The sequence below is a fragment of the Melospiza georgiana genome, chromosome 5 (genome assembly GCF_028018845.1).
Source record: "Melospiza georgiana isolate bMelGeo1 chromosome 5, bMelGeo1.pri, whole genome shotgun sequence".
Taxonomy (NCBI): Eukaryota; Metazoa; Chordata; class Aves; order Passeriformes; family Passerellidae; genus Melospiza; species Melospiza georgiana.
In genome coordinates, this window is record NC_080434.1 from 73592043 (window position 1) to 73617592 (window position 25550).

The following is a 25550-nucleotide window of genomic DNA, read 5'->3' on the forward strand; positions in this document are numbered from 1 at the left end:
TGCTCTCGTACGGACACTTGACACTCAAAATAAAACCTGAGTTTGTTCAGTTGTAGGGGTCAGTTTTTTCACAAGTCTTTTTTTAAAATTCAATCTGAAATACATATGTTATTGTGCTTAAAAAGGTCTTTGTTACACATGACCTGGAGAGGGCAAGTGAATAATTCAAATATTGTTTTATTATTCTTCTTTTGGTTCAGCATGTTTGTCACCACTTGCATTTTGCTCAAGGTATTTTGCAGAGCTCTTAGCCATTTTTTGCCATTATTTCTTAAAATGTGCACTTGTCATTGAGATGTGTAGCAGCAGTCAGAATGATAGCACCGTTACACTTGATAGGATTTAAAAATGATGTGTACTTTAAAAACAGTCTTTGATGCCACGCTGATGGGCACATTACTAGAGCTGGCAAACAAATGAAATGTGAGAGAGAACATAAAGCAGTATAACCCGAGAGTAATGCAGAGCAACAACCTTTACACTGTGTTACATGCAAGGTGCATGTCAGAGGTGCTGGATCAATTCATTCTATGCCAAACATGAAGCAGCAGTAAGCTCAGATCTTGTTTAGTGGGAATATTGATAAGGGAGAAAGGTTGGGATGATGAAGAGAGTTTTCTTCAGAGATGGCTTCTAGATAACTGATAACTGGCTTGGAATGAGATTTTTGGGAACTTTTTGAGTCAGAGCTTAAAGACTGCATAATTCTTCCTTTGCTCTACCTTTTTTATTTTTCTCCCTCATACACTACATTTAGCCTTGCTGGAGAAGCCCTTTAAAAGAGCAAACAAGGGCAAAATCTTTAGAGAGGCTGAAGCTGCAGAAGCAGTCTCCTTTTCTCCTTGATGCCAGTTCCACGAGAGGAAAGTGGTTTCAGGGCTAGTGATCAGTCCCAGGGCATCTTTTCAAGGGAGAGCATGGGTCTCCCTGTACTGCACTTGGGTCCTGACATCTGCCTCCAAGTGCTTGTGAGGTGCTGGCTGTAAATCACACAAACCTGACAGGCACTTGTGCCTGTGTTACAGCTGCAGGAGAGTCAAGCACACAGAGGAAAATATCCCACTAGCCCCTGCAGAGGATCCAGAGGTCAGGTTTTCCCTTAAGGATGGAAAAACACCCCGATTTCACCAGGATCCCCATTATGGGATGGTTGTGAGTGTTGCATTGCCCTGTGGCTTTATCTGCAGGGTCTCTGCCTGCAGCCAGCCCCAGGCTCCCTGGCTCCTCAGGCAGCCTCAGCCCTTTGGGGTGTGCATGTCCCCACTGCCCTTGGTCATCCAGAACATGGGAACTTATGTGGTTGATCACAAATCCATGATTCCAGGCTCCCTTGCAAAGGAAACCAAGAGATTGTACTCAGTGCTCGTCCACATGGCCCGCAGGGACTTGTCTGTGGTTTGCACCAGGACACAGCTGGCTAAAGGCCCTGCACAAAATCAAGTGGAAAATGTATGGGAAAGCAGAGAACTGAGGCAGAAATCCCAGGTCTGGGCAGAAGTTCTGACCACTGGATCTGCTTTTTGGCTTCCACCATTGGAGCAGTGTAGATGTGCAGCCTGGGAGGAGTGGCTGTCCTTAGCAAGATTTTCCCTGATTAATTCCCATGCCCCTGGGGCTGCACAGAGGGGCTGTGCTGGAGGAGCAGCTGGGTGTCCCCTGGTTCCCCCGTGGCACAGGGCAGTGCCTGCTCTGATTAAAGCAGTAGCTGTTCTCCTCTGTGCCTGCCCTTCCCAGCCACTCCTGCTCACAGCCCCACAGATTCCATGGGCAAACCCCTTCCTGACCCGAGCCATCCTGCTGGGCTGGCAGTGTCACTGCTGGGCTGGCTGTGTCACCATGGGGCTGGCTGTGCCACTGCTGGGCTGGCAGTGCCACCACAGGGCTGGCTGTGCCACCACAGGGATGGCTGTGCCACCACAGGGATGGCTGTGCCACCACGGGGATGGCTGTGTCACCACGGGGCTGGCTGTGCCACCATGGGGCTGGCAGTGCCACTGCTGGGCTGGCTGTGTCACTGCTGGGCTGGCTGTGTCACCACGGGGATGGCTGTGCCACCACATGGATGGCTGTGCCACCACAGGGATGGCTGTGTCACTGCTGGGCTGGCTGTGTCACTGCTGGGCTGGCTGTGCCACCAAGGGCTGGCTGTGTCACTGCTGGGCTGGCTGTGTCACCACGGGGATGGCTGTGTCACCACGGGGCTGGCTGTGCCACCACGGGGATGGCTGTGTCACCACAGGGCTGGCTGTGCCACCACAGGGATGGCTGTGTCACCACGGGGATGGCTGTGTCACCACGGGGCTGGCTGTGCCACCACGGGGATGGCTGTGTCACCACAGGGCTGGCAGTGCCACCACGGGGATGGCTGTGTCACTGCTGGGCTGGCTGTGTCACCATGGGGCTGGCTGTGCCACCACAGGGATGGCTGTGCCACCACGGGGATGGCTGTGTCACTGCTGGGCTGGCAGTGCCACCATGGGGCTGGCTGTGTCACTGCTGGGATGGCTGTGTCACTGCTGGGCTGGCTGTGCCACCACAGGGATGGCTGTGTCACCACGGGGCTGGCTGTGCCACCACGGGGCTGGCAGTGCCACTGCTGGGCTGGCTGTGTCACCATGGGGCTGGCTGTGCCACTGCTGGGCTGGCAGTGCCACCACAGGGATGGCTGTGTCACTGCTGGGCTGGCAGTGCCACCACAGGGATGGCTGTGTCACTGCTGGGCTGGCAGTGCCACCACGGGGCTGGCAGTGCCACCACAGGGCTGGCTGTGCCACCACAGGGATGGCTGTGCCACCACGGGGCTGGCTGTGTCACCACAGGGATGGCTGTGCCACCACGGGGCTGGCTGTGTCACTGCTGGGATGGCTGTGCCACCACGGGGATGGCTGTGCCACCACGGGGCTGGCTGTGTCACCACAGGGATGGCTGTGCCACCACGGGGCTGGCTGTGTCACTGCTGGGATGGCTGTGCCACCACGGGGATGGCTGTGCCACCACGGGGATGGCTGTGCCACCACGGGGCTGGCTGTGTCACTGCTGGGATGGCTGTGCCACCACGGGGATGGCTGTGTCACCACGGGGCTGGCTGTGTCACTGCTGGGATGGCTGTGCCACCACGGGGATGGCTGTGTCACCACAGGGATGGCTGTGCCACCACAGGGCTGGCTGTGTCACTGCTGGGCTGGCTGTGTCACCACAGGGATGGCTGTGTCACCACGGGGCTGGCTGTGTCACTGCTGGGATGGCTGTGTCACCAAGGGATGGCTGTGTCACCAAGGGATGGCTGTGTCACTGCTGGGATGGCTGTGCCACCATGGGGATGGCTGTGTCACCACAGGGATGGCTGTGCCACCATGGGGATGGCTGTGTCACCACAGGGCTGGCTGTGTCACCAGGGGATGGCTGTGCCACTGCTGGGCTGGCTGTGCCACCATGGGGATGGCTGTGCCACCACGGGGCTGGCTGTGTCACCACAGGGCTGGCTGTGTCACCACCAGGCTGGCTGTGCCACCACAGGGATGGCTGTGCCACCACGGGTCTGGCTGTGCCACCACAGGGATGGCTGTGCCACCGCTGGGATGGCTGTGCCACCATGGGGATGGCTGTGCCACCACGGGGATGGCTGTGTCACTGCTGGGCTGGCTGTGTCACTGCTGGGCTGGCTGTGCCACCGCTGGGATGGCTGTGCCACCATGGGGATGGCTGTGTCACCACGGGGATGGCTGTGCCACCACGGGGCTGGCTGTGCCACCATGGGGATGGCTGTGTCACCACGGGGCTGGCTGTGCCACCACGGGGATGGCTGTGCCACCATGGGGATGGCTGTGCCACCACGGGGCTGGCTGTGCCACCACAGGGCTGGCTGTGTCACCACAGGGATGGCTGTGTCACCACAGGGTCTGGCCGTGTGCCCAGGCCGGGCTCTGCTCGCTCCCTGCCCCTCTCCCTCCCCTGCCCCTGGCATTTCAGAGTGCTGCCTAATGCCTTTCAAATTTAAGGAGTTTCAGACTCCAATCTCCAGATCTGCCCCACTTTCTATTGATCTAGTTCCAGGTTGTTTACCAAGACTATCCTCTGGTTCCAGTTCAGATGTGCCCAATTGGATGGAAATTTCACAAGAGCATTTGAACTTGTGAGATTACCACAAGTTTCTGCCAAGTAATCTAGGCAAGTTTCTAGCCTTTGGACTTGGGAGGGTACTACAAAGATGTTGGAGCCTTTGAATTTGAATCCTGACTTTTAATTCAGCTTGCATTCCTCCTGTTTAGATGTAACATAATGAAGATTCAATTGCCATTCCTGGAATTAAGTAATGATTGAAAGGTGAGGTCTTTGATCTTGTAAAATGATATTTGCCACAGCAAAACAGCCTTTTTTTCTCTGAGAAATATGAACTCCTTTACACCTTTTCCCTGATACAGGTGAAAATGGAGTCAAATGCTTGAGGAAATGCTGCAGAACAAAAAATAATTTGCTTTTTTTGACATGCCTTGGTAAAGTTGCTGAAAAACTTAGCACAGTAACCAACAGCTTTCTGCTACAGCTGGGAGGAGTGGGAGCAGCCACATGCATCATTTTTCAAGTAATTTTTCAGCTTTGCTGTTCCTGGCCCCCCTTCCATGGGTGACTGGACCCTGGTAGCAGAGCTGACATTTTCATTCCCTGGAAAAGCTAAGAATCTGGTTTTCATTTAAATGTGTAAAATTATCTGAGTTGTTTTCCCCTCGATAAGGTTTACAAGTGTCTGTATATCTTTAGTTTTAACAGAGGGCAGTTCAGTAGACAGTTTACGAAGTACTGGTCAGGGAGATAAATTACCTTGTAGAGCTGCACAATCACCATTCACAATCTCCTCAGTGACTTTATAGCCAATGATAGGATTTTTCAAGTTCATAGAAACTCATCAAAACACTTTCTGGTATTTTTTTCTTCTCCATCTAGCTGCTCTCCCTTCAAGCACAATCTGTACTGCTCCTGCTGGGGAGTGAGGGTTTGGTTTGGTGCCTTAGGGCCTGCTGAGCATTTCTTTATTTCTGGCAGCTCTTTGGGATTTGTGAACTGGAAATGGGAACATTTTGGGCAGCTGCAGCACTCTGGCATATTCCTTTCCCAGGGGTCACATTTAACCTCAAATGATGCTTTGTGTGTACCAGGCAGTGTTGTTGTGTGAGGTTACCACTGAGCAAATGAGTGGCTTTCAGCTTTTTTCTTTATTTTGCTCCTTTCCTGAAGTCAAGGTTCCAGAGCTGTACATTTGAAGCTCCCTAGTTCTTTTGGGCAGGTGCTACTTCAGCCCTTAATTTATTTACAACGTGATTGGCACACAACCTCTTGCAGCAGAAGAGGGCAACGTAACACATGGGGCAGCATCTGTGGTGCTGGGGAGCCCCTTGAGCCTCCTCCTCTCAGTTTCAGGGGCCTTTTCTGATGGGGAGCCCCTTGAGCCTCCTCCTCTCAGTTTCAGGGGCCTTTTCTGATCAACATGGTACACGGAATTTGCTGGAGACAGACTCTCCTTTATTCTGAACCACCGGGTGCTCGGGGCTGCACCTTGTCTGGGGCCAAAACCAAAGCAATGCAGGTGGTGCCACTGCCAAATGCCACTCAGGGGCTGATCTGGGGGGAATGGGGGAAGAAGGGAAGATGGGAATTGTGAATTCTGTCCTCCCTGTGGGCGTGTGTTCCTCCGTTGTGTGGTACAGCCAAGGCTGCAGAGCTGCTCTCACCCGCGCTGGGCTGGCTTTGTGTGTTCCACTGCTGGCAAACACCCATCTCTGCCCCTGCACAGCCCCAGGGAGGTTTCTGAAGCAGCAGAACAACACGTGCAGGTGTGGCTGTGGGTGCTGAGCAGGGACCTGTTCTGTGCCACAGGGATAATGTGACTTCCTGGGGTAATGGGATGGCCACAGCCTCCCTCCCAGGGCAGAGATCAAGAACTGATCCACACCAGAGCAGGTCCAAGTACTGCCCTGTTATTAGGCCTTCCAAGTGATGCTGGTGAATGGTCTCAGTTTTGGGATTGATTTTTTCCCCACTTATTTTCTGACTCAGAGCAACCTCCTGTTCTAAACAGGCAGCACACTTACCCTGAGTGATGCTTCCTGCACCCAGGGCAGAAGGCACTGCCAGGAGGCTGTAATTGAGGCTGTTACCTGAACTATTTGCCCCATTTCCAGCAGGCTCTGAACTGGTGGTCGGGAAGAAACTGGTAACATCTGAGGCTCTGATGGGGCAGGTTTGCAGTGATGGGGGTGTCCCATTTTTCCCCTGCTCCAGAGAGTGAAATGAGAGAGCCTGGTGTTAGGTAGGAGAGTACATCAATGCAAGAGAAGTTGTTCAAGCTGCATATATTATGATGTAATTGAGTTTCAGTGAAGTGCTTTTCTTAAAAGATTTTTTACCTTTTTGGTTTTCTTTGCTGGTATTGCTGCTCACTCCAGTCCAGCAGGAACAGACTGTGTGGCCAGGGACGCTGCAGGTTTAGCTCTGGAATAAGGTCATTCAGCAGGGTTTGCCCCACACAATCAGCTGCTGGGAGAGCAGCAGTGAGTCAGCTGAGGAGATGGCAGCTGTTGAGGTTTGGGGGATTAGAGCAGTCATTAGAAGGTCCTAATTGATCTCATACTCTTTCCAGGCTTTTTATGTCTCACTTTCAGAATGCTGCCTCCTCCCCTTCTTGTTAGCACTCACTCCCTTTGCTATTCAGTTTCTGGAGAAAAGGGGGTGTTGTGTAGTGGTTTTGTCTGAGCCCTTTCCCGGGGCAGTTGCCAAAGGAGGCCTTGATGGTTACTGCGCCTACCCAGGAATTTCCAGAGCTCCTCAGAGCTGCCTGTGGGCAGGCTGCGTGTCCAGCTTCCATCAGCAGCCTCGGCAGGAGGGGAAGCTGCACTGAGAGCTTGCGGAGGGAGGGATGCTCCAGGTGCTCTCCTGATCTCCATTCCTGGTACTGGTGGGGCTCTGAAAGGTCCTTTCCTTACCTCTGTGAATCTCTTTCTCCCCTGATTTTGTCTATCAGACATTCAGCAATGTAAAAAGGAACTTGCCATGGTTTTCTAGGGTCTTTCAAGTGTTTTATTTTCCACAATGCATGCCTGATCAACTCCATCCAATGCCGGGGGCAGGAGAGAGGGGATAGGCTCTGACTGCCTTGCTCAGTGTGTTTGAGTGCTCTCAAGGTGGCTGTGTCTTGGTGGAGCCTTCAGTTTTGAAATTTTGCCCATGAGATCATCGGTGGCAGCTTAGTAAAATCATTTGAACATCTGTAGCCCTCCATGTCAAAACCTGAATCCGAATGATCGCCCAGATTCCACTAATTGATGCTAAATTGAAAGAAAAATAATGCGGGAGAAAAACCCTCCTGGAAACAATCAATAAATTAAGGATGCTTCGGGATATAAATTCAGCCCTTAAATGAGATACTAATGAAGATGGGAGTTTAATGGTGAGTACTCTCATTACATTGTTTTAAAAACTCCATTTGATGTAGATTTGGTGCTGGTAGAAGGGAGACAGCCTTGTGACAAACATCCATGAGAACAAAAGTTGTTCTGGCATATGAGCACAACTGCTGCCGTTTATTGCTGAGCTGCTTTGCTTCCCCAGTTCTGCAAGTTGTTGCAAGATCTGGGAGAAATTGTGGAGCAGTTAATTAAAAAACAACTAATGACTGTTCCACAGGGTCAGTTTGCTTCTCGGAGCCTAAAATGTGCAGGATATTAACACATGTATCATTTTTTTGACACTGGAGGACAATTGCAGAGTGCAGCCACACCATTACTGGTTTTAAAGCAGAACTTAATTAATTAGAAACGGGCTGAGCAGGTTTGTCTGCAAACAAGGACTGGGTTTCCAAAGGAAGGAGCTGCTCAGATATTGCCAGGCTTTCAATTGAGCTGCTTCCAGCTCATCTCAGCCCTGGTGAGCCCCAGGGTGCTGCCCCACAGCCAGGTGTCCTTCCCATCTCCCAGCTCCAATGATGTTCCATTTAATCTGCTCTGGACAACTGCCTTAAGATGAAATGAATTATGTCCCCAAATCCCCACTTCTCACTGCAGCCTGGATAACAGCTTAGATGACAAATCCAACATCTGCAGCCAAGTAAGATGCCTGTGAATAGAATTTTTTTGCAGCTCACTTATGCTTTGGCTGGACCAACAATTCTCTTGGACAAAAAAAACCAAACCAAAACAAAAAAAAACCCCAAACCACCAAACTCCACTTCTGCAGGTGCTGCAGCCCCACAGTGGCTGGGAAGAGGTGCCTGGTGGCTGCCTCTGCTTGGCCTCAACCCTGGGGAGGCATTTTCCTCGTGTCAGTGTAGAATTTGGTGAACACAATTATTTTCCTTTATCTCACACATAGACTAAACTGCATATCTGCTGGTACGTGCACTGTTTTGATTAATATTAAACTTCCAGCTCATCCTTTTGAATTGGAGCAATTTCTTACAACAAATAGAGCGGAGAGGCAGATTTTTGAGTGATTAGTGGCAGGCTGGGAGCAGTGGATGCTCGGGGAGCTTAACGATTCATGGCCAGATCCATTCACCATGGTTAGAGTGGTGGGCATGTCACAGCTGTGATTCCTCTGGCAAAACCTCAGCCTGAAATGGTTTTAAATCAGGAGTTGAGCTTTCCATCCCACTTCTTTCCAGGTTGACTGACTTGCTGGGAGGGGGGAGGAGAGCCATCCTCCCATCCCAGAATATACTGAAAAAATCTGCACTGAAAACCTCTTCTTCCCTTTTCTCTAAATTGTTTGGGCACAAAGGGAAAAGAATCCCACTGGCTCCAGAGCACTGATCCCAGGGGATGCCTGTCCATGCAGGGTTGGGGGCAGACCTGGATGTGGCATGGTTGGCTTTTGTTCTGGGCTGTTTGCTTTTTTGTGCAGGTAAGATGCTGAAAATGGCTGAGAGACATAAATTGTACATCTCATACAAGCTGATAAAACAGGAGGAGGAAGAGGAAGCCTTCACCAATTTCCCCAGTAATCTCAGTGCTTGGCACTGGAGGCAGTTGTGGCTCAAGGATTTTCATTCAGTAATAATAAGTGCCTCATTTGTGACTTCCATTCAAACACACTTCACAGAGCCTTAGCCCTGACTCCCAGGAATGCCTTAGGCAGATGGAATATTGCTGTAATGCCAGTGTGGTTAGTCCAACACACAGAGGTGTTCCTGGACTAGCTGCTTTGGGCTGGGCCACCAAGTACCCTGCCTCCAGAATGCAGAATGACAAACAGTGTTTGCAGCCAAATGGACGCTGAAGCCTTTTTGTGGTTTTTAACCTCGATGCACAGATGAGTTGCCAGCAATATGTGCACAAAGGTTTCCCATGCAGAACATGGAACTGTGGTGTGGGGAGTCAAACACAGGCAAGATCTCTGACTGTGCAGGAGGCAGCAGGAGAGCTTATGGGACAGGAACCTTTTGGTTTTTATGACCAAGAAATATACACTTAGATGAACAATCTGGTTTTCTTCAGTTTTGAGGTTTTTGGCCCTCAAGCTGTTTTTCCATTGCAAAGGTAGAAATCAATTCTGAGTTGAATAAGGTCAGGAATTCAGCTGGAATTTGGACCTAGATATTCCTGATTACAAAGCAACAAGTACTCAGTGCCTTTGATGGAGGAGAAAACATGATGGGCCCTTTGAATCATTGGAAAAGTCACTGCTGTTGCTGATACCGTGGAGTGATGAGCACCTGGTGAATAAGAACTCTGGTTCTGGTGTTTCTGGATTATGGGCCCAAGGCCTGGGCACTCTGTTACTAGAGCTCAGATATTACTTTAAAATGTTGAACATTGATGGTGCATTATATCTTGCTGTGGAAAAGGTCAGCCCTGTTATTTGTAGAGGGAGGGTTGCCTTTTCTTCATGGCTGGCTGACTTTTTGGGCCACATGGTATAATTTATAACTACTTATTGTTTTCAGACATGGGGCTGAGGATATTTTGTGTGTGAAATTCGAAATTCAGGCCATTGTAGTTGAATACATGATACAGAATTCCTTTGTCCAGTGGGAGACAGAGATGCCTGGTCTTGATACCCTTGGCTTTCTTTTCAGTTAGAGAGAAGAAAAAGAGGACTTGTAGGGGATGAGCTAAAATATCCTAAAATAGTGGTCCAAAGTATTCTGGATGCACCAAGCCCCTTTCACAGAGAGAAATGTGTACTGGCAATACAGAGAGATTGTCGCAGTCTCATGCGGTAGAATTTATGTTGAGATGTTGGAAGTAGCCTGTGGTAACTCCTGTTTCCTGGTGTGTCTCTGTTTTCTGCACAGCCTGTGTAAAACCAAGGAACTGATGTCAACGTGCATGAAAATTAAGAACCTACTTCGTGGAAGATTTGCATGCTAGAGAAATTATCTTTAAAATTGCTCACCTGCTTGTCACAGTGAAGCCAGCTGCCTAAAACCATGAAGGAATGTGAATTCCTTAATAAATGCAAACCAATCTGTCACATTTTTGGGCTGCCAGACCCAGGATTTACAATTCCATGCAGAGCTGGTTTAAAACTACCCGGAGATGCGTTAGCTGTCACGGCCCATTTCTCCAGTGCAGCTCTGGCTTTGAGGAGTGGAGTTGACTCCTAAAACTGGCTCCAGGTGTTGTTTGGTGTTGAAATGAGTGAAGGGGATGAGACCCTCTTATGCCAGTCACTGTGCAAGTCCCATTTAAGATGGGGACAAAATACTGTATTCACCTGAAGAACCTACAGTTTAATTGCTAAATTGTGCAACCTTGTGCCAGGGGGTTGTGGAGAGTGATAAATTCTCCCCTGAGCCTCCTTTTCTCCAGGCTGAACACCCCAATTCCCTCAGCTCCTTCCCAGGCTCATGCTCCAGACCCTTCCCCAGCTCTGTGTGCTTCTCTGGACAGGCTCCAGCAGCTCAGTGTGTGTCTTGTAGTGAGGGGGAATGAATCTGACTCGCTTTGTGGGACCAGCCTCTGACTCTACAGGCAGGTGTGGGTTTTGTTATGGGAAAATAAGACCTTGCCCCTTTTTAAAATGAAGGACCAGAGTCTCACATCAAAAAAGAAGAGTGGCAAAATGAAACATAGACTCCATCCTCGTCTCATCACTGGTTAAATAAAACATGGAGCAGTTATCACCAAGACTTTGAGAAAAACAGGCACTGCCATTAAAGCTGATGCTCTCCAAAGCTTTAAATTCATCACAAGTGACTGTGAGGAATACCTATTGGCTAATTAATTTTCTTGTCTGACAGACAGCCTTTGAAATCCCATGCAGTACAGATAAAGTGTGTGCACGTGAGTGGCAGGTGGAGAAACATCACAAATTGCATTCTCAACACACAAAACCTCACCTGTTACTCTGTTATAGCTGTGGGATCTCAGCATCTCCCAGAGCTGCTGCTTGTCCACGTGTCACGGAGGTGCTGATGGACTGGACAGATGTGAGGCATCCAGGAGCAGAAAGCAGCACATAAATCACATTTGTTTTAACCAAACAGGATCTGCCCAAGTGACCTTGCCTGAGGAGAGGGATTTATGGGGTCACCATGGAAGGAAACAGCCCTATGAGCAGAGTTCATCATACTGGATGTTAAAAATTGTTTTGTGAGTGGATTGGAGGATATGCACAGTTTATCAACCGTAGCCCATGGAAAAATCTATCTAAAAATGTTTGAATGGTCTTTATGGAGAGGACACACCAGAAAGCTCCACTTCTAATATCAGTTAAAGATTGAGGTCAATGGAAGAGAATCACATCACTATGATGGGGACCATGAAATGGGGTACAACTAGAGATCAGTTTTCCCCTGGGTGTTCCTTCTGCTTTCCCCTGCCTGTAGCCTGCTTGTGGTTGTTCAGAGAGGAGAAAATTTGGATCAAAGGCAGTGAGAGAAAAAACTCAGTGAGGGGAAAAGAGAAAGTGAGGTAGTATCAAGTGGTTGTTGGCACTTTCTGCAATACATTAGTGTCTTCAGAGAGATTCTAGACATTGACAGACAGAAAAGGACCAACAGGAAATCTCAGGCTTGGATTGTTGATGTTGCTGAGGAGGGCTGTTTCTCTCTTGTTGCCTCCTCTGTGTGTACAAGTGGACTTTCACTTCTTCCTTTGTCCCCTATTAAGGTGGCTGCTGACATGGAGAGGGCTTTGCCTGTCCTGTTCCTATCCACTGTGTCCTTAACTAAACTGAGCAGCACAACTCAGTTGTTTCCAGGTGCAATCTCAATGCCCTTCCCTTCCCATGGCCTCTGCTATCAGCACTCAAGGAAAGCTCAAGGGGAGAATGAAAAAGAAATCAATTTTTATCACTAGAAATATTTTCCCTTTTGGCCACAGACTGAGACTGTTCTGACTCTAACTAGTCCTCCCTGGGGTTTGATAACAGAAGCTCACAGGAGGCTCTGGCTTATCTGAAGACCAAACAGTAAATTTCTCATTTCCGCTTAGTGGTGAGGTGTTTAATTGCTGCTTAGTTTTGCCAGTCAAGTAATTCACATTGACGTGCTAAAAGCAGCCACTAGCAGTTAGGCTTCCATCCAGGGGCTGAGTGAATGATCCTGACATCCTCCTGCAGGCACCAGCTCTGCAGGCTGAGAGCATTCCAGCTTCTCCTCTCCAGTGGGCAAGCAATCTACAGAAAATTAAGTCTGAAAAGCCATGAGAGGTTGTGAGAGGCAGCTTAAGGAGAGAGGCTCTGTTGGGTGAAATTTCTTGTCCTGTACAAATTCAGGTTGAAAATAAAAGTGTTGCCGACTCAGTGGTAATTTAGAAGAGGAAATATTGTTTAAACACAGAGAGACAGGGTTGAGCAGGGAACGGAGGATATTCACTCTGTAATATCCACGTGAGTTTATGTAGCTATGAAACAAATGCTGTCCTTGAAGATGTATGTGCCTTACAGAGGTAGGTAAATATGGGGATGGCTCAGGGCAGAGAAACTCTGCTTAGTGGACTCAGTCCTCACTTGCACTGCTGTAAATCAGGAGAAACTCTTCCAAAGTCTAAACCCCCACCTTGCATGGCCACGTGCACTTTTTAGGGGCCACGTGCGCTTTTTAGCAGTGGGTGTAAAATGCTGCTGCAAGTTCAAAATCACAGAGAGTTCTGACCCAGTAGAAGTTTAAATCTGCCTTGTTTTCTGTGGAGTAGTTTTGGGTTTAGAGCAAAGTAGCACAAGCAAATAGTATTTGAATTTTGCTTTGGTCTTGTCTCTTCTGATGGTCTGATACTGCCAGCCATGTGTAGGAGCTCCATGCATGAGATGTAGAATAACCAGCATGTACCTGAATATATCTATAGATACAAAGGCAGATAAATTATTCTCATGAGTTAGAAGTGGCCAGATAACTCCATGAGTGGCAGAGCAGAGTGGAGCCAGAGTGAATGATGCACGAATGTCCCAAATGGGTGAAAGTAACTTGCTTACCACAACTTTTCAGACTGGCTGCTGTTCTGGATGGGGTGTTACATTTTTCCTGCCTTGGGGGCTGTCTCTGCATGTTTTTTTTAATGGTCATTTTACAGCTTGCAGCATGATGGGTTATTAGGGAGTGATCACTGGATTTGAGTTTCTCAGTGGATTATTCCAGCACCCTTGCAAAGGGCAGGCTTCATGACTGCCACAGAGCTCGAGAAATAGTTTGCTTATTTAAAATATGCCGTCAACAGATTAATATCTTAAGAGGTGCAATTGCTGTAATTGCAGACTAGATAATACAAAGCTGCCACTCACATTTAACACTGACACTCTTCTCCAGTTCAGATAATTCAAGTAGACCCACAGAGATAAACCCAGATCAGCAACAGCAGCTGCCTGATAGACAGACTTCAGGTGTGAGGGTCCCTAGATGAAATGAAAGCCTCAGAGAATTAAATACCACACTACTTCAGAAACTCATAGTTTACAAAAGGGGCTGTGACTCCCAAACTCATCTTGCTCTCTGTGCAGTGCCACAATCTGAGAGGAGTTTGAGAAATTATATTCCCCGTGTCTTTCAATAAATGAATTTGAGTAGAGCGGAACTGGTAGCATGGTCCACCTGAGAGAGCTATTACCTAGAGCAAAGTTTATCCATATATTTTCAGCTACAAGTAGTTAATTAGGTAATTATTTAAAAAAAACCACACTATGCCAAAACAAAAAATGCCCCCATGCCCTAAACTACTTGGCTGAAACCCCTGGGTGGTTTTTCATAGCCAGCCCCCAGCTGTTTGCATTCATCTGAGTTTGATGTCCTCAAACTGAGAACCACAAACCAGAGAATCGATATCATCTACTGAGCACAGGGCAGCATAAACACAATCAATTAATTCCTTTATATGGAAAAGGAGTGGAACTCAGCTCATCTCCTCTCTCAGGCAAATTATAGAGATAAGAGAGTTTCCCTGAACTGAAACCAGAAGCACCAGCTTTCTGCACACTTAAACTATAATTGTCTATAACATGCATGGAGGTAAGTGAGATGCAATTTCATTCACAAGAGTTCCATTATCTTTAATCAGCTTTTACATAATTTCCTTTGTATCTGATTGTTTTGTTTTGAAATATGTAAAAAGCTTCCTTTCCACGCATGTGTAGCTGAAAGGTGAAGAATTCAATATTATGTTCACAAATTATTTCATTCATAGGAACTTTAGCAGTGTGAATGGTACAGCAAAAATGTTATGGAACTGTAATATAGCCCACAGCAGAAGGAATAAAGATGATAAAAACCAGAGGAAAGACACTTTTCTGAATAAGCTGTTAAAAACCAAAGTTGTTTATCCTTTTCTCTTGAGACCAACTTTTTAAATCTCGATCCTGTAATAGCATAAAATCTGTAGAAATTCAAGGGAATAAACACATCTCTGCAATCCTTATGAATTAAGTGTTGATGTGTCTCATGAAAGGCTATCCTCACCTTCCTGAGGGGTGAAGATGGTCAGAAATGCACAAATTGGACAAGAAGCAGCCTTTCAAAGCCCTTTGCCAGCAGGAAGAAGCATTTCATCACATATATCCAAATGCCTCACTGGAATATGGACTCCAAGCTGGGACACTTTGGTCCAAGGAGGAGATGGACCAGCTAGAGAGAGAATACAAACACAGTAATAAAATTGCCACAAACCTTTAGATTTTCAAATGCTAAAAGAATATTTGATTCTTTCATTTGGGTTAAATAGTGCTGATATAGTCTTCAAGTGTTGCATATTAGGTCTTGTTGCAGGAGAGGAGAAAATGATCTACTGCTGTTGTGGGCTCAAATTGCATTCAGTGCTGCAAATTAGGAAAACATTTTATGGGTCAGGATGGTGAAATGCTGGAATATGATGGGTAGGGAAGTATTGGGAGCCCTGATATTTGATGCATTTAATGCCAGATAACCATCCATCAGGAATGGCGCAGCTGTATCTGACCCTGCTTTTGGAGAGCAGGAGAGAGCTGATGATTCTGTGTGGTGCTGTCAAACCTTAATTTTCTGCAGTTCAGTGTGGGCCTTTCAAGGGTGGTCACTGGCATTTAACTGGATTTGGAATTAAAAAAGACACCTGTGCCTCTGTGCTGAGCATCTGACAGGAGGGACACGGCCTGGGAGCTGCCCTCCTGCGGGGCTGGGCACAGAGAATTCAGATTTGCCTCACCTCTGTTGGAGCCCCTCTGCTCCCTCCCGTGCTGGGGCTCAGTCCCACCTGGTTCCAGGGTCTCTCCCAGCCCTGTCTGCAGTTTGCCTCGTTGTGTACAGGAGCTCTTTCTTTTATAAGCGTTATTATTTGCCCAAGAGTCAGTAGAATCTAAGGAAACCTATACTAAGCAAGTGAACACAGAAGCCTATACTGAGCAAGTGAACACAGATTTTTTTTTTTTCACAGCTCTTAGCTGGAAGATCTCCATGGTTGTGGCTCCTTTTCACCACCTCACCTGCAAATAGCAAGCTGCTGCCCAGCACATAAAGGTGTTACTGCTGTTCAGAGGAAAAATTTCCCAACATATGATTGTTTAATGCCTGTGTCTTTTATTTTCAACTTTTTTTTTTCCCTTTGAAAACAGCTGCCCCACTTTTCTGAAACATTCCAGAGGTTACACTTTCCAGAGGCACAAACCTGAGAACAAAACCCTTCCAGTTTATAGGATTAAAGGCTGCTGGGTCTATGAGCAATTGGGAGTGGATTTCAGACATGGAGCATCAGTTAACCCTAAGTGGCAGGTCCTGGCCTGCTGGGTGGCACATGTGGCACCACGGTGGCACAGGCAGCACGTGCCTCAGGTCATCCTTGTTCCCAGCCAGAGCCTTGCTGTGCCAAAGCCCCAACAGCCAGAATGCCAAAAACCCAGGCACAGAGGGATTTTCCTTTCACTGCGTCCTGGAAGGCACTGGAAGCTTTCCTATTTTCTTGTGCATGGCTGTACCATGTACAACAGCTGCCACAGGTCAGACTGGATCCTGGAGCAGAGGCACAGTGAGAGCAGCTCCAGGCTCCAGGGTTCTTGTGGCACTTACTGCATTGCCTGGGTACCTTTAGGGACACCTTGTTTTAAGGTGTTCTGAGCTCAAGACTCACTCTCCCCACCCTCCTGAGCATCTCTGGCCCCTCAGTGCCAGACACACACTGAGGTGCTGGAGCATGTCCAGAGAAGGGTGACAGAGCTAGGGAAGGGTCTGGAGCACCAGTCTGCTGAGGAGCTGGGGACACTCGCTGGAGGGAAGGAGGCTCAGGGGAGACCTTATTGCTCTCTGATTTCCTGGCAGGAGGGTGCAGCCAGGTGGGAGCTGTCTCTGTCCCAGGTGACAGGGGACAGCACGAGGGGAGGCTGCCAGTGTGTCATGCCAAAGCTCAGCTCACCTTGTTGTGCACCTGGACAAGAGATCCCTGAGCAGATTTGTCCCAAGGAAGTGTTAAGATGTGTTCAGCAGCATCGTATCTTCCAAGACAGCTCAGGATTCAAAAACCTTCCATGCTGGGGTGTGAATCCTTTTCTTCCTGACTGTTGCATGTGTCTTGCTGGCCATCACCACCACAACTCCCTGGGAGCTGTCAGAGATATCTACCACGGGATTGGTGTGCCCAGGGACCCCAGCCCCCAAAGCCTGTGCTGTCCTTGTCCATAATGACATGTCCCAGCACCAGTGACATCCTGGGGACCTTGGCTCACTCCCCTCTTGAGCCTGGAATGCTCAGCACCTTGTGCACAGGAGTTGAGTCGTCACAAGGCTCAAGTGGGTGATGTTTATTTTCCCTCTGCTGCCCATTCCCCGTCTGTGAGAAGGAAGATCAATGGACTGTTTTAGCTCACATGACCTCTGGGAATACAGGATGCTGCCAGAGAATTGTTTTTTTTAAGAAGTGGGGTGGGGGGAGGGGGTGGGAAGGATAAAGAAATAAAAAAACCCTAAAGCTTTAAACACAGCCTCTTCCATGACCCTTCTCCAAAACCAATATTTTCCTAATAAAATAATGTGTTGCTTGTATTTTATTTTCCCCATCAACAAGGACTGCAAGTTCATTTGTTTGTTTTACATTGGCTGCTCAGAACAGTGTAGCTCTATGAGGTTAAAGAGATCCTCTGAGAAAGATCCTATTGATTTTAATTACCTAGAAACAGCCCACAGGGACAAAAGGACTTTGGCTGTTTATTTAGCCATCGCTGTGCTGCAGTATTGTGTAAGGAGAGATCAAATCAGTTGCCCTCATTATTACAATAATAATAAGGCAGAAAAGGTGCCTCCAGGCCTCAGGAATTTTTTTTTTTTTTTGAGAGACAATAACCTCCACTACTCCTCCCACTAATAAAAGGCAGACTTGAGGAACAAGGAGCAATTACTATTCGTCAATATTAATTCAATTACGCTCCTGTTATTTATATTACAGGAAGGATTGTTTAATATTTTAGAAATATCCCAGCCAAACCAGGGGCCACATCTGTTCTTTTACAGATTGATTTTTATCACTGCTAAATGCATGTTGAATGGTTTTTACCTCCTTTGGGCTGAAGCTAAGGTTAATTAGTTATTCAGCACAAACCAGCGGTACAGTGATTGTTTCTGAGAGTATCTGGGTTGAGAATTCACCTACCTGTGTGCTAAACTGGACACCTCCAGGGATCAGCAAGCTTTACTTGCCTGGGATCTCTTCCCACCCATTCTGGACTAACATCAAGCCCGGTTTATGGTGGCCTTGAGAGAGCAGAAATCAGTTTGTTCTGCTTATGCTATTTGCTAATTTTATTGTCTTGGAGCCTACACCTCGGAGTTGGTGTCTGCTCTGTGACTTGGCCTGTGATCCCTCGTGAGAATTTAGTATTTCCTCATAGGTATTCTCTTGCTTAATTGTTTTTAATGAACTCTTGGTACTTTTGACAGTAAGTCCCCCAACAGTCAAACTTCAGTGCTTTTTGTGGACAGTATCTCAAGTTGTAAAGAAATACTCTGGCCCATATTCTTGTTGGCGTCGATCTTGTAAAACTGCACTTGAGTGACCCAAGAGCATCCATCCAGCAGGTGGCTTTATGTAGGGGAATAGAATTTAAGTAAATAAAAGTAGTATAGAAAGTAATCTTATCCCCTAAAGACTGTGTTAATTATTAATTATTAGGATCAGGGCTGATGTTAACAGGCCTCAGCTGTAGGCAATCAGAGGAGTGTTGTAAAAGAGCAGATGGGTGGGAGCTGGAGTCAGTGGCTGCTGTGAGGACAAGGAGGAGTCCGGGCCTGGAGGAGCTGCCTACAAGAAACATCAAGGAGGTACGAAACTTTAGTGATATGGAACCTTTGCAATGTTATGACAATGGAACTCTTGCACTATAATGACAATTGAAATCTTGCACTATGATGACAACAGTTTTACGCAGGGGCTGGTTGTATAAAAGCCAGTTTTAACATGGCCACGAGCAAAGATGCAAAGAGCTGTTGAAGGCAGAGCTGATCTCCCCAACACCACGGCCTGGCAATGTGTGCATGCACATTGCTGTTGGTAGGGGAAAAATAATGGAGCTGCAAGTCATGGAAATGCAGCTGTGATCTGTGGGAGCCCTGTGCCTGTAGAGGATTCTGCAGATCCCCTCTTTAAAGCAGGCCTTTAAAGAGAATCCAAGAAATCATATTGCACCATTTGCAGCTTTTGTGTGAAAGGCAAGGCAGAATCTCACTCAATGTTTGTGCACCAGCTCAGCAGCTGACTTCACACTTAAGGGTTGTCTTTATTTTCCTTTAAATCAAGGCACTAGGGAAGGATTTCCTGGCTCTTGCTCTGCTTCAGCTGAAGCTTTTCTGAACTTCAGAGACTGTCAGGTGTTTTTAGCCATTTGAGCCATCCTCTGGGCCACTGTGCTTCGCTGACTTCCCCTGTGACTAATGGAGTCCCTCAGTGTTTCAAGCAGAGAGGCTTCAGCTGGGAAGGTTAATGCAGCACAGCACTGGACAGGTGTTTCAGGTCAGTCCCTTGTGTAAATAATAGGTTGTTCTGCTGATGGTGCTTCCTTAAATATCCAAAGGTGGTGCAGATTTGTGTGGAAGGCTGCAGCGGGCATGTTTCTGAGCTGGGAGCTGCAGCATTGCCCCAGGGTGTGGGAAAACACTGCAGGTTCCTTTCCCTGCTTGGACTGCTTCTACAAGACCGGTTAAAACAGTTTGCTCAAATATTTTCTCTTTTTGCCAATGTATTTGGTTATTGCTTAATTAGTTCTCTAAAGTTAAATACTTAACTAGATTAGCTGTGTTTATTTGTGTGTCTGAATGTAGCAGTTTAGACTGATCATGAGGGTGGGAAGTAGCACAGAGGGATTTAGAAAGATGATGAGCAGCTAATAACAAAACACCTAAGCTGGTTTTCAAGATTGCATTTTAGGTCGTTAATTGCATCCCAGACTTGAAGACTGCATGTTTTGTACTTTGCAAGAAAGTGGACTAGGAATATGCTTCCTGAGATTTTCAGTGATCTGGCTATGGTTTATGCTATTTCTGTTCTTTTCCATATTGTGACATATTCTATTTCTGTGATCAAACCACACTTCAGAAGCTGTCAATATAAGAAGTCTGTGTCTAAGAAGAAAAGTAGACTAATTAAGCTTATTTTCAATGTGACGACACGGAGGAAGACACTATTTTGGTCTGCAGATACTGTGGATAAGGTGTCCCCTAATAAGAAGTCTGAATTAACTGGTGGAGAAGTACCTACAATTAGTGGTTTGGGATAAATTGATTTTTAATGAAAAATTAAGTCTTAAATGTATGGAGTGGAGATAAGCAAGTACAAATTACAGGATGTGTTAAGAGTCTGTAAAACTGTAGGTAAATATCATGGGTTTATTCTGTGAAAATTGTGAATGTGATCTGGGGTAGCAGCTGTTTGTACAGGTATATCTGAGAATGCTTTGCCAGACAAACCTTGTCAGGCAGCTGAGAAATGCTGAGTTTCTCTAGCAGCAAACAGTGCAAAATAAGCTGAAGGACCACATTTTCACCCGGTTTTTTAATTATAAGATTTGCCCTGGAATCTTATATGTTGTGAAGTTTCCAGGTATGGTCTCCCTTTCCAGAGCTAAGGTCTGTGGTCCAGACTACACTGAGATTAACAAGGAATTAACTGGAAATTGGACCATGGCTTCAGGAAAAATTCTTTCTTTCAGCTGTGGCTCAGTTCTCTACAGTAAACTGTATTCCATCACAAGATTAAGTTTTAAACTGATTTTAAGACCTTTCTTGGTACTAAACATAAATAATTGCTTTAGTGTCTCCAACTCAGCCTTCAATGTGGATGTCAGCATTGGTAATGTTTGTCCAGTGTTGCCACACCACTCCCAAAGACCTGTTTGCCTTTTGTCCCCTTCTCAGTCCTTCTCTTATCTCCTATTTTCCTGTCTTTACATCTGTCTCTCCATCTGCATGCAAAATGCCAGTCTCTTTCATTTCATATATTCTGGATTTGCCCACCACTTGTTGCTTACCTCTGGTTTTGCCTTCAGTTCCCATGAAGGGGCACCTACAGCTGCTGCTGCTTCCAAAACCCCTGCCCTTGCCACAGGATTTATCTTTCCTAAGAGTGTGAAAAGCCTGTGCAACTCGTTGCTGCTTTGAATAAAAAAGGGCTGCTGAAGGTCCAGAGATGTTGCTTCTGTGCATGATCCCTCCCAGTGCTCCTTCGTGTGTGAGCCAGCTTCTGCATGGGGCTCTGTGCTAAAACCATGCTAGAGATCATAAGTTCTTCTGGGAAAAGACTCTCTCCTGGTTGTGGAGGTGTCGGAGAAGTTTTTTGAGAAATTTCTGGGAAACTGAGTGAAACTGTCTCAGATTTCTCCACTGTTTGCAGTCCTCTTTTGCTGGCTGAGCCTTACCTGGGCATATGAATATTTATGTATCTTAGACATAACATGAGTAGTATTGATTCGGTCTTGCAAGGGAATTTGCTTGTTTCCCTGGGTCCAATCCCCAATGAATTTATAGTGAACAGGCCATTATGCTTGGGTGACTGTATGACAGCAGGGCAGAGTGGAAAATCTTGCTGTAAAAGCTATTGAATCAGGAGGGGACAATAAAAGGATTCTCTCGTTCACCCCCTTGGTCATGGCTTTTGGTTATGGTTACAGCTTAACATAACTACCCATCAAATAACTGTGTATTTTTATGATCCTGTGTTGGGTGGTTGGTGGGTGCACAGGCACAAAAGATTTAAAGCTGGTCTCTTTTTGTTTTTTCTTTTTGAAGGTTACATTAATTGTTCTGATGCCTGAGCATCTGCCTGATACGCATTGTTTCCTCTGCAGACTGAGGAAGACAAAAGCTAAATACAAATTTATTGAATAGGCAAGCTATAAACCCCGAAGTTTGCACAATATTTTAATGGAAATCATACTTTGTCAAAAGCATGTGTATCAAATTTTCTTAGTAGAGATCATGGTTCATCAGTACCAGACTTAATTAAAAATTTCCTACTAAGCTTACTCACTGGCTTCTGTGTCTATATATAAATTTTTAGCTTTATAAACTAATGGCTCATTTCAGGGAGGAATGTGTCTTTTATGAATTCAAATGCATGATATGAAAATGTTGCACTTTGTAGAAGAATTCACTTTTCCCATTTAATTTTTGGTGGGAAGAGGGACTTCAAGTTATTCTTCAGCTTTCATTTTGTGTATTTTTACAGTGTTAACCAGCAAAAGCTGATTCATTATCCGCTGTCCTAACTTTACCTGCTCTCAATAACTCACAAGTTCAGGTCACCCTGCAGCGGCTCCCTTCGCTCAGATACCATGTCTAACTGAATGGAATTGACCTGTTTAAGGCCTCTTCACTCCAACTGAATTATTTGATCATGGCCACAGACATCTGTTTGGGGCAGTAATTGGTTGTTTATAGGAGCACAGGAGAGCCACCAGCAGCAGCAAGACAATAAAGGCAGGGGACAAGCATGGAGGGCATGTGGACAGGTGCTGACAGACCACTGTCTGCTGGAGATAAGCCATGCAGATTAGCTGTATGCACTCTATCTCCCCACCGGGGCCTAATAATCCCCTTTAGCACTCATTCACAGTTATGTGGCAGACAGAAAAACCGATACGGGGGGATCTGGTGCCGCTGCCTCGCCGCGAGTCTCGCACGCGGCTCCTGGAATCCGTGCGGCTTCACCGTACAATTAGTTTTAAATGCCAATTTCATGGCGGCTCATGAGATGGAAAATAGAAGAATACTAGGTAAAGATACCCATTGCAAACTAGATTATTTGAGAGGGAAAGATGGCTCTTCGAGATGTGGCTGTCACTGCTGCTTCCTGGCCTGACGGCCACAGTGTGGACATTGAGGTAAAGGGTGACAAAAACCTAACTTGAAGGGCTGAATTGTTGGGAAAAAATAATGACATGGCATTTCTGTGCTGTTTGTGCGCAGACAGGAGGCAACGTGAGTTTTAATTGATTTGCAAAACCTTGTTGCAGTTCTTGAGGAACGCAGGATGGTTGCACTGGACTTGCAGCAGCAGGCAGGTAAAGCAGTGTGAGATGCACTGGGTTTGCCCTGGTACAGCTGCACGTGTGTTCCCCTCACTGTCAGACCCAAACACATGGCACGCCTCGTGGGTGCTGCCCATCGGGGTTTAAAGGAGGTGCAGAGCCTGGGATTTGATTAAGAGAACTTGATCTTCACATTCAAATGTTGAATTAAGTAATTTTTAACTACACGCACAAACAAAAAAGCATTTATGTTAATATAAAACATTACTTTTAATTTCAAATGAAAGTTCTGCATTTGGCAAGGCATAGATACCTGTTACAGTCCTGAGCCAGTGCAGGGAGGGAGAGAGTGCAGAGATGGATATTAAGATTGACAGATCCTGGGATGTTTGCTTGAATTCCAGAAACACATATTAGTGGGACATGGTGCAGGTGATGGAACGAAAAGATTGTCATTATTGGCTGTTGTTATGCTGTGCCACTCATTTCATGGGTAGCAGTCACTCAGCGTGGTGTAAATATGTGCTTATATGCAAATGGGAAGAAATACTGTTCTCCAGAAGTGCCTTGGTTTTAGTGCTGCAATGAAAGTGTCTCTGGCTCCTGAGCTTTTCAAGTCCTGCATCTTGAAATCTGGTAATTTTTTTATGCAAATAATAATGGAAGTTTATTGTAGACACCAGAGGGAAAGGTAATCTGATCTCAAACTACTTTTTTAGAAAAATCCTACTACTCAAGGTGATAATTTAAAAAATGAAAGTTGTTGACCTAAAAGCTTCGATCATTGCTCTCTACAAGTACCTAAGAGACCATTGTAGCCAGGTGGGGGAAGCTCTCTTCTCTCAAAAATCAAGGGATAGAAGGAGAAGAAATGGCCTCAAGGTGTGCTATGGGAGGTTTACATTGGACAATAAGAAAAATTTCTTTATCTAAAGGATGATCAACCACTGGAAAAGGCTGCCCAGAGAAGCGGTGGGGTTACCATCCCTGGAGGGGTTTAGGAGGTGGGGATATGGTTCCTGGGGACATGGTTTAAAGGTGGCCTTGCAATGCTGGGTTAATGGTTGGACTCAGTGGTCCTGGAGGTGTTTTCCAACCTGAGTGATTCCATGAGTCTCTGACCTTCTCTGTTCAACAAATACCACATTTAATTTCTTTGTCTCTTTGATCATTCTGTAATCACAAAAGAATTTTTTCAGACATTTTTTTTTTTTGTATTTTGTATTGGATATCCCAATATCCCATTTGTGTTCTGCACAGCTCTCTCTCTATGTGCATCTCCAAAAAGTCTCAAGTTTCTGGCATGAATTTCACATTCACGTGGAACCTGATTTGGAAGGGACATAAAATTTGCATGGGAAACAAACCTTGTATGCACCTTTAATGAGTTTTTTCTTAGTTAATTATAGGAGCTTTGAAATTCACCAGTAAGGGACAGAATCCTCAGTAAATTCACACAGCTCTGTTGAAATCAGCAGGGCTTTGCTACTTTACAGTTCTGCTCTGTGGTTTTTATCTGGGATTGTTTTTTTTTTTCATTTTGCATTTCCAGCTAGAGAGTTATTGTGCAAGCAGGCTGTAAAGCACAGCAATGGTGTTGACTCCATCTACATGTCCTGTATTTGTTATCTAATTGCCAATAGACCAAACTGCAAAGGGACAATGTTTTTCAACCAAACGACCTGTAAGTAGCAGGAAATCTTGTGCTCTCACCTCTTTGGCCAAGACAAGAGCATCCACATTTTACATAATGAGAGAAATCAACTGTTCTTTATCAGTGCTTTTGGTGCAATTGCAAATCTTTAAAGCCTAGCTGCTTCTTGGATTTAACAACTGCATCCCAACCATCCATGCATCAGGAACATGCAGGTCACTTTTGTACAACTGCAGTGAATACCATTATTTGTAACCTGAATGAGCTTAAAATTCAGCCTCAGATTCTCAAGCAGCATCCCTGGCTGCTCAAAGGGAGCTGTGTGCTTTCATACAATGTGGGATCGTGAGTGTTTATTCGACTGTAAGTTGTGCATTTATATTTAACAAATTACAATTAAATAATGTGAAGACAATTTACAGCCTCTCTGGTCACTCCAGATTCTGGCTGCAGCCTCTGCAGCTCAGGTCTTTACTCATGTGCTTTGCTAGGGTTGCACAGAGGTACTGCTCAGGCTGCAGCCCCAGTTGCATTTTCAGAGCTGTAATTTCTTATTGGGATACATGAGCAGTCCTGATTCTTTGTTATTTCACTGTGTCTTCCCCAGTATGTTCACCCACCCAGTTAAGGTGTTGCTGGATGATGGGTATGGTTTCCCCTTGGGAATCCACCTGGAGATGGAAATTTCATCTTCTGAGTCTCACACCCCATGTCAGACCCCAACCAGAGCTCCTTGTGCTGATAACGAATCTCTGACGTACAATATTTAATGTGCTGGGACTTCTAATGAAATAATAAATTACAATTACAGCTCATCATTCTTATTGCCACAATTATTCTTACTGCCACAGCCCATTCCAATGAGTAGCAGTATCAACCAGGTTTCCATTTCTGCCTGTCTGATTTGGTGGCTTGTCCTGCTGTCTCTCTGCATCTAAGGCTGAGATTGGTGTCCTCTGGCTTATCCTCCACTTCTTCAGAGGGACAGTTCAGCTTA